This window comes from Gymnogyps californianus, chromosome 14 (assembly GCF_018139145.2).
Source record: "Gymnogyps californianus isolate 813 chromosome 14, ASM1813914v2, whole genome shotgun sequence".
Classification (NCBI taxonomy): domain Eukaryota; kingdom Metazoa; phylum Chordata; class Aves; order Accipitriformes; family Cathartidae; genus Gymnogyps; species Gymnogyps californianus.
The window spans coordinates 11,160,041-11,169,989 of NC_059484.1; the positions used below are offsets into that span (position 1 = coordinate 11,160,041).

General features: G+C 40.4%; 1 long non-coding RNA gene across 1 annotated transcript; it reads left to right on the forward strand.

The window, feature by feature from the left end:
• Positions 1 to 326: 326 nt before the first annotated feature.
• LOC127022141 (uncharacterized) lies at positions 327 to 2,897 on the forward strand. The gene is made up of 3 exons (XR_007767310.1): positions 327 to 381; positions 2,545 to 2,646; positions 2,737 to 2,897. It is a non-coding gene; the product is annotated as an uncharacterized LOC127022141 (long non-coding RNA).
• The last annotated feature ends 7,052 nt before the right edge of the window (positions 2,898 to 9,949 follow it).

Below are 9,949 nucleotides of genomic sequence, written 5' to 3' on the forward strand. Positions count from 1 at the left end.
ACCCTGAGGAATGTGTTTAGGTGCAGTATTAAGGCACACAGCTGTGGGTACTGCAGCCCAAACTGTGTCAGGTACAGCAATTACCAAGGGCTGTTCACAACTAATATCAAGCCCTTATGTCAGCTGTTTGGTGCTAGAAAGGTTGTAAGTGCTGCTATCGTCCCAGTAAGGTGCTGGGGAGGTGGTCCAGCTGCAGCCAGGGTCAGCATTGCTAACGGGCTTTAAAAGGCAGCAGTGTCAGCCTCCAGTTGATCTGCTGCTTAGCAGCTGTAACTTGACTGTAGCTGTTTCAGCTAGCATGCTAACCTGATGCACTCTGGATGGAGCTTTGTACTGAAAATAAAACCCGTTACCTGCAGACAGAAACTTGCAGCAAAAAAGGTAAATGTTCTGCATGGGGCATGTAAAGTGGGATTGGATTTTTGGAAGTGGTAGAGTAGATTTGGGACCAGTGGTAGACTGATTCCTGCAGAGGAAAACACGTTCATTTAAAATTGACTTGCTGGGTGGTAAACGCAAGGGTCCCAGCATGAAAAGCATCTAAGAACATCAAAAATACTAACCACCTCCCAGAATTTGGATCAGATACTTCAGACTCATTTCAAAGTGACTGGGTTGTGGGTTATTTTGATATCATTAGTAAACTAATACCAATGCAAACCAAGTTGAAAGCTGTGTCTGCACTTCAAGTGTGTAAAATGCACCTGCATAGTGTGCATGTGATCTGAAATTTAAAAGCACATGCTTGACCCAGCATCAGATGATAATGCTCTGAAAGGCAGCCTGCTATATAAAACCCAGCCAAAATATAGCTGAATTCACCCTTTTACAGCCTGCATTCAGCAATTTGCCTTTATAAGTTGCTGATGGTAAAGTTGTCTTTATTGGTTGTTTGAGGCTTCAGATTGCAAGCGTGAATCGGATCATTAGTAGACATTCTTTCTATAAGCAGCATTTTCCATTTTTCTAAAAGATGTGTCAGATTGCTAATGGTTTTAAACTTCAGTTGTGTTTACCTTCTTGACATACATGCACAAAGAAGGTGCTTCTAGAAAACAAATAAGAATTAAAGGAGTTAGATATATGCAGTCAACAATGAGGCTGGGTCATTGTTTACTGCAAAAATCTCAGCTAAGGCTGCAGAATTGTCCAGGTTTAGTCTAATAATATGTCTGAAATGTTTCCCTTGCAACAACTGCTGCCTTAAATGCAAGAAGGGACCCTGTGGATTTAAAAATAAGTTCCTGGCTAATTCTTTAATCCAAATGCATTAATTATAAATGTGAGACACAATGAGAGAATGAGCCCACTGACCCAAAAGGGAAAGAGCAATACGGAAGTGTTAGTCTACAGAGGCAGTATTTATTTTTGCTTAATACGGTAATAATGACCAACTTGCACTAGTTCCTTGGTTGTTTGGGGGTGTGTCTAAATTCCCTCCTTTCAGAGTCTGATTTTTCAACAGCTTTTGCTCCTGTTTGAGTGAAATTAGAACTGAATCAGAAACATCTGGAGTCTTATTTTCATACATTTAATTTTATTTCTGTCACATTTGGGGTCTCAGAGCAGGCAGCTAAGGCTGTCCAATTCCTTGTATAAATGCATGTGGACCTCCAGGTGCTTGTGCACAGCCGCTCAGTAGATGCCAGGCTGTGCTGTACCCAATCACTTTTGCAACTGCAAACTCAGACAGGCAGGCAACAATCTGCATCTAACCTTGGAAATACAGCTCTTGATCTGCAGCTTTTTCATGACTTGTTCAAGCTAGGCCATGCTGCTCTTCCAAACTGCCTGAGACCCATGTCAGAAACAAGAATTGAGAAAAATCACGTTACTACAAGTACCACTGACATGAATTTTGAGGTCTGAGCATTTCCAAAAAGCTCCCTCTGTATTTGGGGAAACATTCCAGAACCATGCCCAGAATCTTAGATGTGATATATAATAGGGATAACCGTCCACAGCAGTTCTGCTTTTGTGTGAGTTGTGAATGAATGTGGGTGTACACCAGGTTGCCACCCACCAAAGTTATAAAAGAAGGCTCCAGCGCTGAATAGTCCCTTTGCCTCTACTCCCCAAACACATAGCTGCTGCCAGAAGATACCATGGTTGCAAAACAACTAAACAGGCACTGAGCATGTTAAAGCCCATATTTAAAAGGATCTTGCTATGGGAAATCAGCACTTTCATAGTATTGTAATGTCACTCTACTACTCTTGAGTACCTATTATTAATGACATGTAATCATTAACGGTATAAGTAATAGTTTTCTTAATAACAGGGGAAAGGGAGGTATTCAAAATGTGTTTGGTTTAGCCAGGTGACATTGCCACCTGATTTTTTCATTTTTGAAGGCAGCAGTAATATTGAATAGTCTATTAGGGCTTTTTTCCCATCAGCAGAATGTGTTGATGAATGTGTCAGATACAGAGGACTCCACTGATGTCTCCATTTGTGATGTTGTCATAAATCTTTTCATGATACCTGCTGCATTTCTATTGACATTGTGCATCTTGATGTCCTATTTTCTTGAATTTTTTCCAGGAAGATAAAGACCAAAAGAGGTTGGAGAGAATCGGAAGCTTTTGCAAATGTATTTTGTTTTCAAAGTTCTCCACAGGGCATCAGCTCTCTTTAAAACAAAATGTATGGCAGATGCCCTGTCTTGGTCTTAGCAGGTCTCCTCTCTTCCATGCTAAACCAAGTAATCCAGAGTTTTCTTCTTTTTTTCTGCAGAGGTTGTTATTACTTTTCTTTTCTTCATCGCTATCTTGCAACAAAGAACATTTCTGCTATTTAACAAATTTTGTATTAGACCTGTTTAGGCAAGGCTGCAGCTGCCACTGGAGTTCAATACCTGCAAACACATTGCTCTAAGCCTGAAAAGTTGTGTTGATTTCCAGCAGTTTGTACCAGCTTTGATTTGTTTTTTTTTTTTCTTAAAATTAAAGATACATTTTTTTCTTCCATGCGACAAGTTTGTAAGGCCTGGGAGAGGTGTAAGAGTGTCAGGGAGCTGTTTGGCTTCCCCTCTGGGGAGCATGGCTGCAATCCTGGTGCTGCTGTAGCTGCCAGAGGCAGCGCCACGCAGTGCCACTGCGGCAGGGTCCGTGTGACAGCACTCCCAGGCATGTGGCAACCCTGTTCCCTCATGTCCCAGCCAGAGAGTACAGCCACCGTGGTGCTAGCAGTAGTATCTTTTACAGTGGTGGAAGTATTTTAAAGTAAAGAGTGCAAAGAAGATGGGGAAAGTATTTCACTCAATGTGATGCAACTAGGACTGTTATTTTCTGTCATTCTTCAAACTTTCTTCCTATTCCCTCCAAGGAGATAAGCCCGGGGCAGTGCGTACAACAAAAATGCAACATTTGAGCCCAGAACACCATTTGCTTGAGTTTGTCCTCGTGGCAAAGCCTCCGGCTGATTTACAAGGAGGGGGCTGATACCACCAGTTGCCTCATGAATGTCAAGCATAATTTGTTGGGCTTGTATCTGAGCAGACTGCATCATCTTTTCCAGCCTGGGAAAAGTTCTTCTCTCCCTCAATACCTACGTCTCAGAGGGAGCTGCGAGATGAAAATATCTTTCAACAGAAACAGATGCTTGATACCTAGCAAATGTGAGCACGGTTTTCTACATTTTACCCCATTGCCATACACGTGTATTGCATTTGCATTGTAACAAGTAATTAGATAACGCATTGAGCTGATATTCATACTGTAATTGCAGGTTGTTTCCTGTTTTTTTTCTCTCTTTAAAAAAAATAAAAATAAAAGCTCACTCTTTTCAGCCTTCTTGTCCTCGGGCAAAAGAGCCAATTAGTAAACCCTAACCTCTTAACATTGTGGCTCAGCCCTGTTAATTATGAGAAATAAGAAAAGACCCCAACACTTCCAGGGTAGAGCCTGTGGGCAAAAGAAAAGTTCTAGAAATTAAAGAGCTGTTGGGCAGCCATTATTTAAAGAAGAAAACTGCATGGCTCTGGGAACTGCAGGCTGAAAGGACCAGCAGGGCTCTGCTGCCTTTTGAGCACAATGAAACAGGAGGCAAATACTAACCTCGAACACAGTAAGAACTGAGGAAAGGGTCTTTGCTCTCTCTGCTCTTTCAACTATTGATTTTATTCTTGATTTTGAATGCAGAGTCCAAAACAAGCCTACAGCAGAGTTTGCCCTCATTTTTCTTGGTTTAATGGTAAAGAGCTTCTTTCGGCTGGGGGAATGCATCTGCCTGGGCAAATCTCTTTTCTAAAAATGAAAATGTGAGGCTGGTGTTGAGCAAAACAGAGGACAAGCAAGCTACATATCAGCTCAGTGGCTGAGGGCCCATCTGTCCCCCTCCTCTGGTGCCTGGTGTGCCAGGATGGGTCGGAGCAAGGAGGGAAGGTCCTTGAGCACAGCTTTCCCTGGGTTCCCACTAGTGCTGATGGCTACTCGAAGGGCACTGCTGATTCCACAGCTCCCTTTCTAGACAGAAAAAAACCCCACGGTGCCAAGGAATAATTGACTGTTCACTTCCAGTGCTTGATGCTTTGCTTTTTGGCAGCCTGGTCCATGTATAGCTGAGGCCTTTGGGACAGCAACGTGGTTGTATTCCCACCTTATTTAAAGCTATTTTATATTACCATTGCAATGTAAAGGTGCTTGAGTGCAACTTGCAGCCAGGAGCGTGGAGGCTTAAGCTCCTGGACTTTGAGCCTTAGAGGCAAACAGGCAGGATCTTCAAACTCTTATGGAGGAAAATACGGGGTCATCTGGTTTTGTAACCACAGAAAGGGGAAAACTATATGTGGTCTATAATAGTATTTAAAGGCTCTACAATCAGTCTGTGGGACTCAGGAGCAGTGCACAAAACTGCCATCCAATCTTAACCCACACTACAGCTATTTCTGGGGAAGCACGGTCAGGAGACATTATGTTTGTAAAAGATTTTAAGTCCTGAGTGTAGCAGGTTCATGTACCTCTTGGTGCATAGGAAGCACAGCTGAATATCCAAACTGGCATTTTCACACCACAGACTCAATTTTGTCAGGCTGCAAAATAACTCAGCTTGTCTTCCTCCAAGACCCACCGAGTTTCTAATACTGAGTTTTATTCAACTGTAAAATAAATTCATATGAGAAGTGGTGGGACTGGCTTAAAAGCAGAAACTTCAGTCTTCTGAACTGGTGCCCCTGAGAACACACTGCAGGAAATGATCTAGTGTTGGTAAGAAATGGAAAAAGTGGCTTAAAATTTTTTTAACATCTTCCTTTTGAGTGGAGCCAATGTCAAAAAATGACAGGCTCTATGATGCCGTTAGGCCTTAAAATGGAGTTACAATAATTTTGTTTGTCATTAGTGGCAATCTGTCTCAGACCTTGTTTTACCCAGACTGGGCTGGCTTGTGGGGCAGGCTGGATTTACAGAGAAAAAGGTCACGCTTCTTGTGATTTCAGACACTTGCTGGCACTTAGGTTTTCAACAGAATTTAAGAGATCAGCTTGCTAAAATCTGTTGAAAATTCAGCGGTAAGGGGAACCTTTTGACCTGCTATGAAATTCTCAGTACCAGTAAGTGGTCCCCAGTTCTTGGCAGGTTCCAGGAGGACAGAAATCCTCCTGTGTCACAGCCACTGCGAGCCCTCCCTGCTCATGTCCCTTTGCACAGCTGAGTGCTGGCTGGCACCAAAAAGGATCTCATCAGCAGAGCAAACTTCACTTGGACCATTATGAGTCAGGGACATCCACAGCAAGCCTGATGCCAAACCAGCTGTCCCAAGAGCCCAGCAGCACAGTGTCAATATATATTCACTTCTCCAGCTATGCTGTCTGCAGGTATGGCAAAACTCTCTCCTTGATGACTTTCTTAGATATCCTCTGATCTCTCAGCATCACTTTTTGTTCATGATGAGTCATTTGGGAGGTATTTTTGTTCCCTGGCATTTGCATTTTCTGTAACTGGTTCCTTTATGTGTTGTGATCTTTTCTGCTCAGCAAGCATGTCCAATCGTATTCACTCTGCAATGAGCAAAGACACAGTTTACGAAATATCTACACAGTAGCTGCTATTAGAAGGCATGTTGCATGCTGGGGATTCAGCCCTGTTTAAATGCAAAGTAAGACAGCCATCTAAAAGAGCTCAGCCTCACCATGCAGTTGATTGAAGAGGTTATTTGGTAAAGTAGAAAGACAGCCTTGTACTGCAGTTTCTATGAATGTTTATGTAAAGCTATAGGGTGTAGGGGATTTGCCTTGTGTTCCAGTCCCTTTCCATTTGCGTCATACAGTTGCACCAGGTTTGTAGCAATGTTAAATTTGGTTGCGCATACATTGCCTCCCATATGGAGGCAAGAAAGCTTTCTCAAGCCAAATATTAATATCATTGATAAATTGGCATCCTGGAGCAGAAGTGCCTCTTCGGTGTGCACCAGCATACACTGTTAACGTAGATATGTGCTTTGCAAGGAGCGGCTCAGCTGATAACTTGAGGAAATTTCAAAGTGCTCACAGCTACTACCTGAACTGCCTTTTGCAGGAGAATGGGAGGGAAGTTGGAAAGCAAATGGCATTCCTAAATTACCCGTGCACTCAGGAAGATGAACACTGCTTCAGAGAGGGTTTCCAAGGCAGAAGTATCCGCTTGAGCAGGGACTAGAAAACAGTTTTCTCTAGGTGGGAGGACGGCAGTCCCAATTGGTAATTTCAACATTTATTGCTCTTATCTTTCCAGAGGTTTGTGATGCAGCTGAGTGAAATTTGCTTCAGTAGCTTTCTGGAGTTTCTCTGAATTTACAGTGGTGTTACAAAGAGATGAGTCTGGCCTGTGTCAGTGACAGAAGAAAAGACTTGATTTCAGATGTTCCTAGCTCCAAAACAGTGGTTAAAATTGGATTTCAGTTCCAATAATGGAAACATGGATTCAATCAATTAATAAAAACAGAGCAATTTTTATGTTGGCACTGGCTTCTCTGAAGTTTGGCAACAGATATGTTTTATTTGTCCGTTATATGAATCATCTGAAGCTCCTGGATTTTCCAGGTTTGCTTTGATGTCTTTAAGATGATTTATCATGAGATATTTTTTTCCCTGTCTTTCTCCTTTTTTCTCCTCTGTCCTTGGATATTTTATTTCCAGTCCTTGATGGATCCTGGAAATATAGAGGAGAGACTACAGATATGCAAATAATTGGAGAAGTGTCAGGGTTGGTAAAATATAGTTAAGAGAAGCCAGATATTTTGTGTGTCTCTGGGAATATTATTTGCATTTTGTTCTTTGTGAGGAAGGCAATCTTTTTTTTGTGACACTCCTATATAAACATAGCACAGGAGAATCGTTCTCTCCATTTCTTAGCTATTTTTCCAACTAATTTAATCTCTGTTCTTCAGCTAGCCAAGTGAGATTTCTTCCTAAGCAATATTGATGTCTGAAAAAGTATTGGTTTCATTACTTTTTATAATGGAATTACACACTGCCTTTTGTGCATTTAAAGTCAAGCTGTAAATTAGGCAGAAAGAACATTTGACATCTGCACAGGTGCCTCGATTCTGCTAAAGTTTTCGGATCTTTAAAATGCATTTCTGTATTCATTGGTCCTAACACTTCACTGTAATTTGGGAAAAAATATTATCATAAATCTCTGGTATAGGCTTGTACTTTTGCAAAATGACTCTCATTATTTTCAAGAAGCAATTCCATACGCTGGCTATAGGGTTCATCTTCATTCAGTTGTCTCTAAATGGCTTTTATATCTGCACTGTAAATATCACAGGAGTGACCATTAGTTTAAAGACAGAGTGTAGATTAGCCAGTTCTCTTACTATTTCAAGCACTCAAACCTTTTTCAAAGAAGTTCCTTCTGGCCTTCCATCTTCCTTGTTTACAGCCTAAACCATAAATATTTCTGCCTAGGATTCCTAAAGATTTCAGCAAGCTTTGGATCAAACCTCCTATTTCTGAAAAGAGATGACCTGTGAGCATTGCTTTTGACTAAGCACTGGTTAGCAATCTTTGATTTCTTCCTCTGCTGTGGTAAGAAACACTCTGTCCTTGTCCTATGAGAAGGTGAGTATCATCTCTTTGCTAGAAGGGATCCCTTAAAATAGATCAATATATTCATGTAGGAAACATTTATAATCCATCATACTTACAGAGCCTTTTTACCTTACTGACCAGGCAACTTAATGGCATGAGATCATGACACAACAGGTCTTTCACTACTGCAGCATATAAACTTATTATATACAGGAGTCACCTATCTGTTTGTTCTTCCTAATGTACAATAGGAGTTCATTTATCAGTATTTCATGTGCAATTGATTTTAGAACTCATAGCAGAAGCAGGCAATTTAGATTATGATGTTCAGCAGGTTTAATCCACACACACAACACGTTTTCTTTTTTTCTTTTTTTTTCTTTTTTTTTTTCCCCCCAGATGTGTACCTTGCTCATTTGTTGTTTGGAGGGAATTTTTTGAGCAGAGAGTTTTCAGCTTGCAACCAGATAATGGCTCTTTTTCTCCCTTGTAAGATATTTAGCAGGTTTTGGCTGTGATTAAAATGCTCCATTTGAAATGGGTTGTTATGAACAAGAAGAGACACATTTAATGCATATTTGAAGTATGCAATTAAACGAAAGGAAGTGGCATATCCCAGGGCATTTGCTCATTGACCTGTGTGATAAATGACTATTTAAAGTGTACATGCCAGTAAAAATGGTGCAAATCCGATGTTTTTTTCTCAGACTCTGCACACAGCGATGGCACGTGCAATATTCTTCTTTACATCAGTCCTTCACAGCATATTGACAACTCATCTGAGATGACTAAATCAAGGACCCTTCAAAATATTGGCATGATCGTGGTTCTAAGGGCAGGACTGTGTAAAGTAGATTGAGTCTGATTTGACGCCAGTGAAGAACAGCAGTAACTACATAGAAATCAATGAAATTTCACTAGGGTTTCGGCAGCAGAGTGTGATTGCCAACGAAATTTTTTCTCAATAGCATTGAAAATAATTATATCATGCTCTGAACTGAACTACAATCTGGGCAAGTTGACCTCATCTACAATTATAGCAGATAGCTTTCTGTAACTTCCCATCCAAATAATGTAACGTCATATTATTCACTCAAAACTAAATAAAATGAAACAATTAATTTCCATAATAAATGAGGATCCAAGATATCAGGAATGCCAGAATATTTCAAACCATAATGTCCAAGGAAAAATAAAGCTCTCAATTTTCTGCAAGAAGAAGGATGCAAACTATTGGATGTAACTAATTACGATTTATTAATATTCTTAATGTTTTTGCGTAGTTATTTTCTAATAATGAGGGCTGCGTTGGACTGTCTTTATTCACCTTTGAAAGAAAAAGATAAGAACTTTCATTCCTTATGGCTTTGTACAAATTTCAACCTTGACAGTGAAGGCATTATATTTCTTATAAAATTATCCTACTTTCTTTAGAAAATAACATTGATGTGCCAATTATGTTATATTCAGAATTGGATCCATTAGTCCATTTCCTTTTACTCCCTCTATTTAAGGCTCTGTGCTGTTTTATTTTTAAATACTTTTGGGAGATTAATCTGTTGCAAAAAGTTTAGGTGACATACTTAAATAGAAAATCCTCCCTGCTGCACTGGAAAAGCTAAAAAAAAAAAAAATTAAATATGAAAAGAAGCTCTCCAGCTGTTGAGACCAACAGAGCCTTGACAAATATAGCAAACAGGATTTCTTAATTCGGCAAGGGATTGAAAGATTACACTAGAGTCATGTAGCCAATGAGGGAGCCCCTTTTACACCCATAAAGTGACAAAAAATAAGTAGCTTATATACCCTTGCATTTGAAAGAAGAGAAAAGAGGTCTCTTTAGAGCCACCCCATAGCTATAGGTTTTGCCACTTTAATCTGATAATTATCCATTGATTTTTCTCAGCTTTTGTGACAAGCCACAGAGCTCTGAGAGGA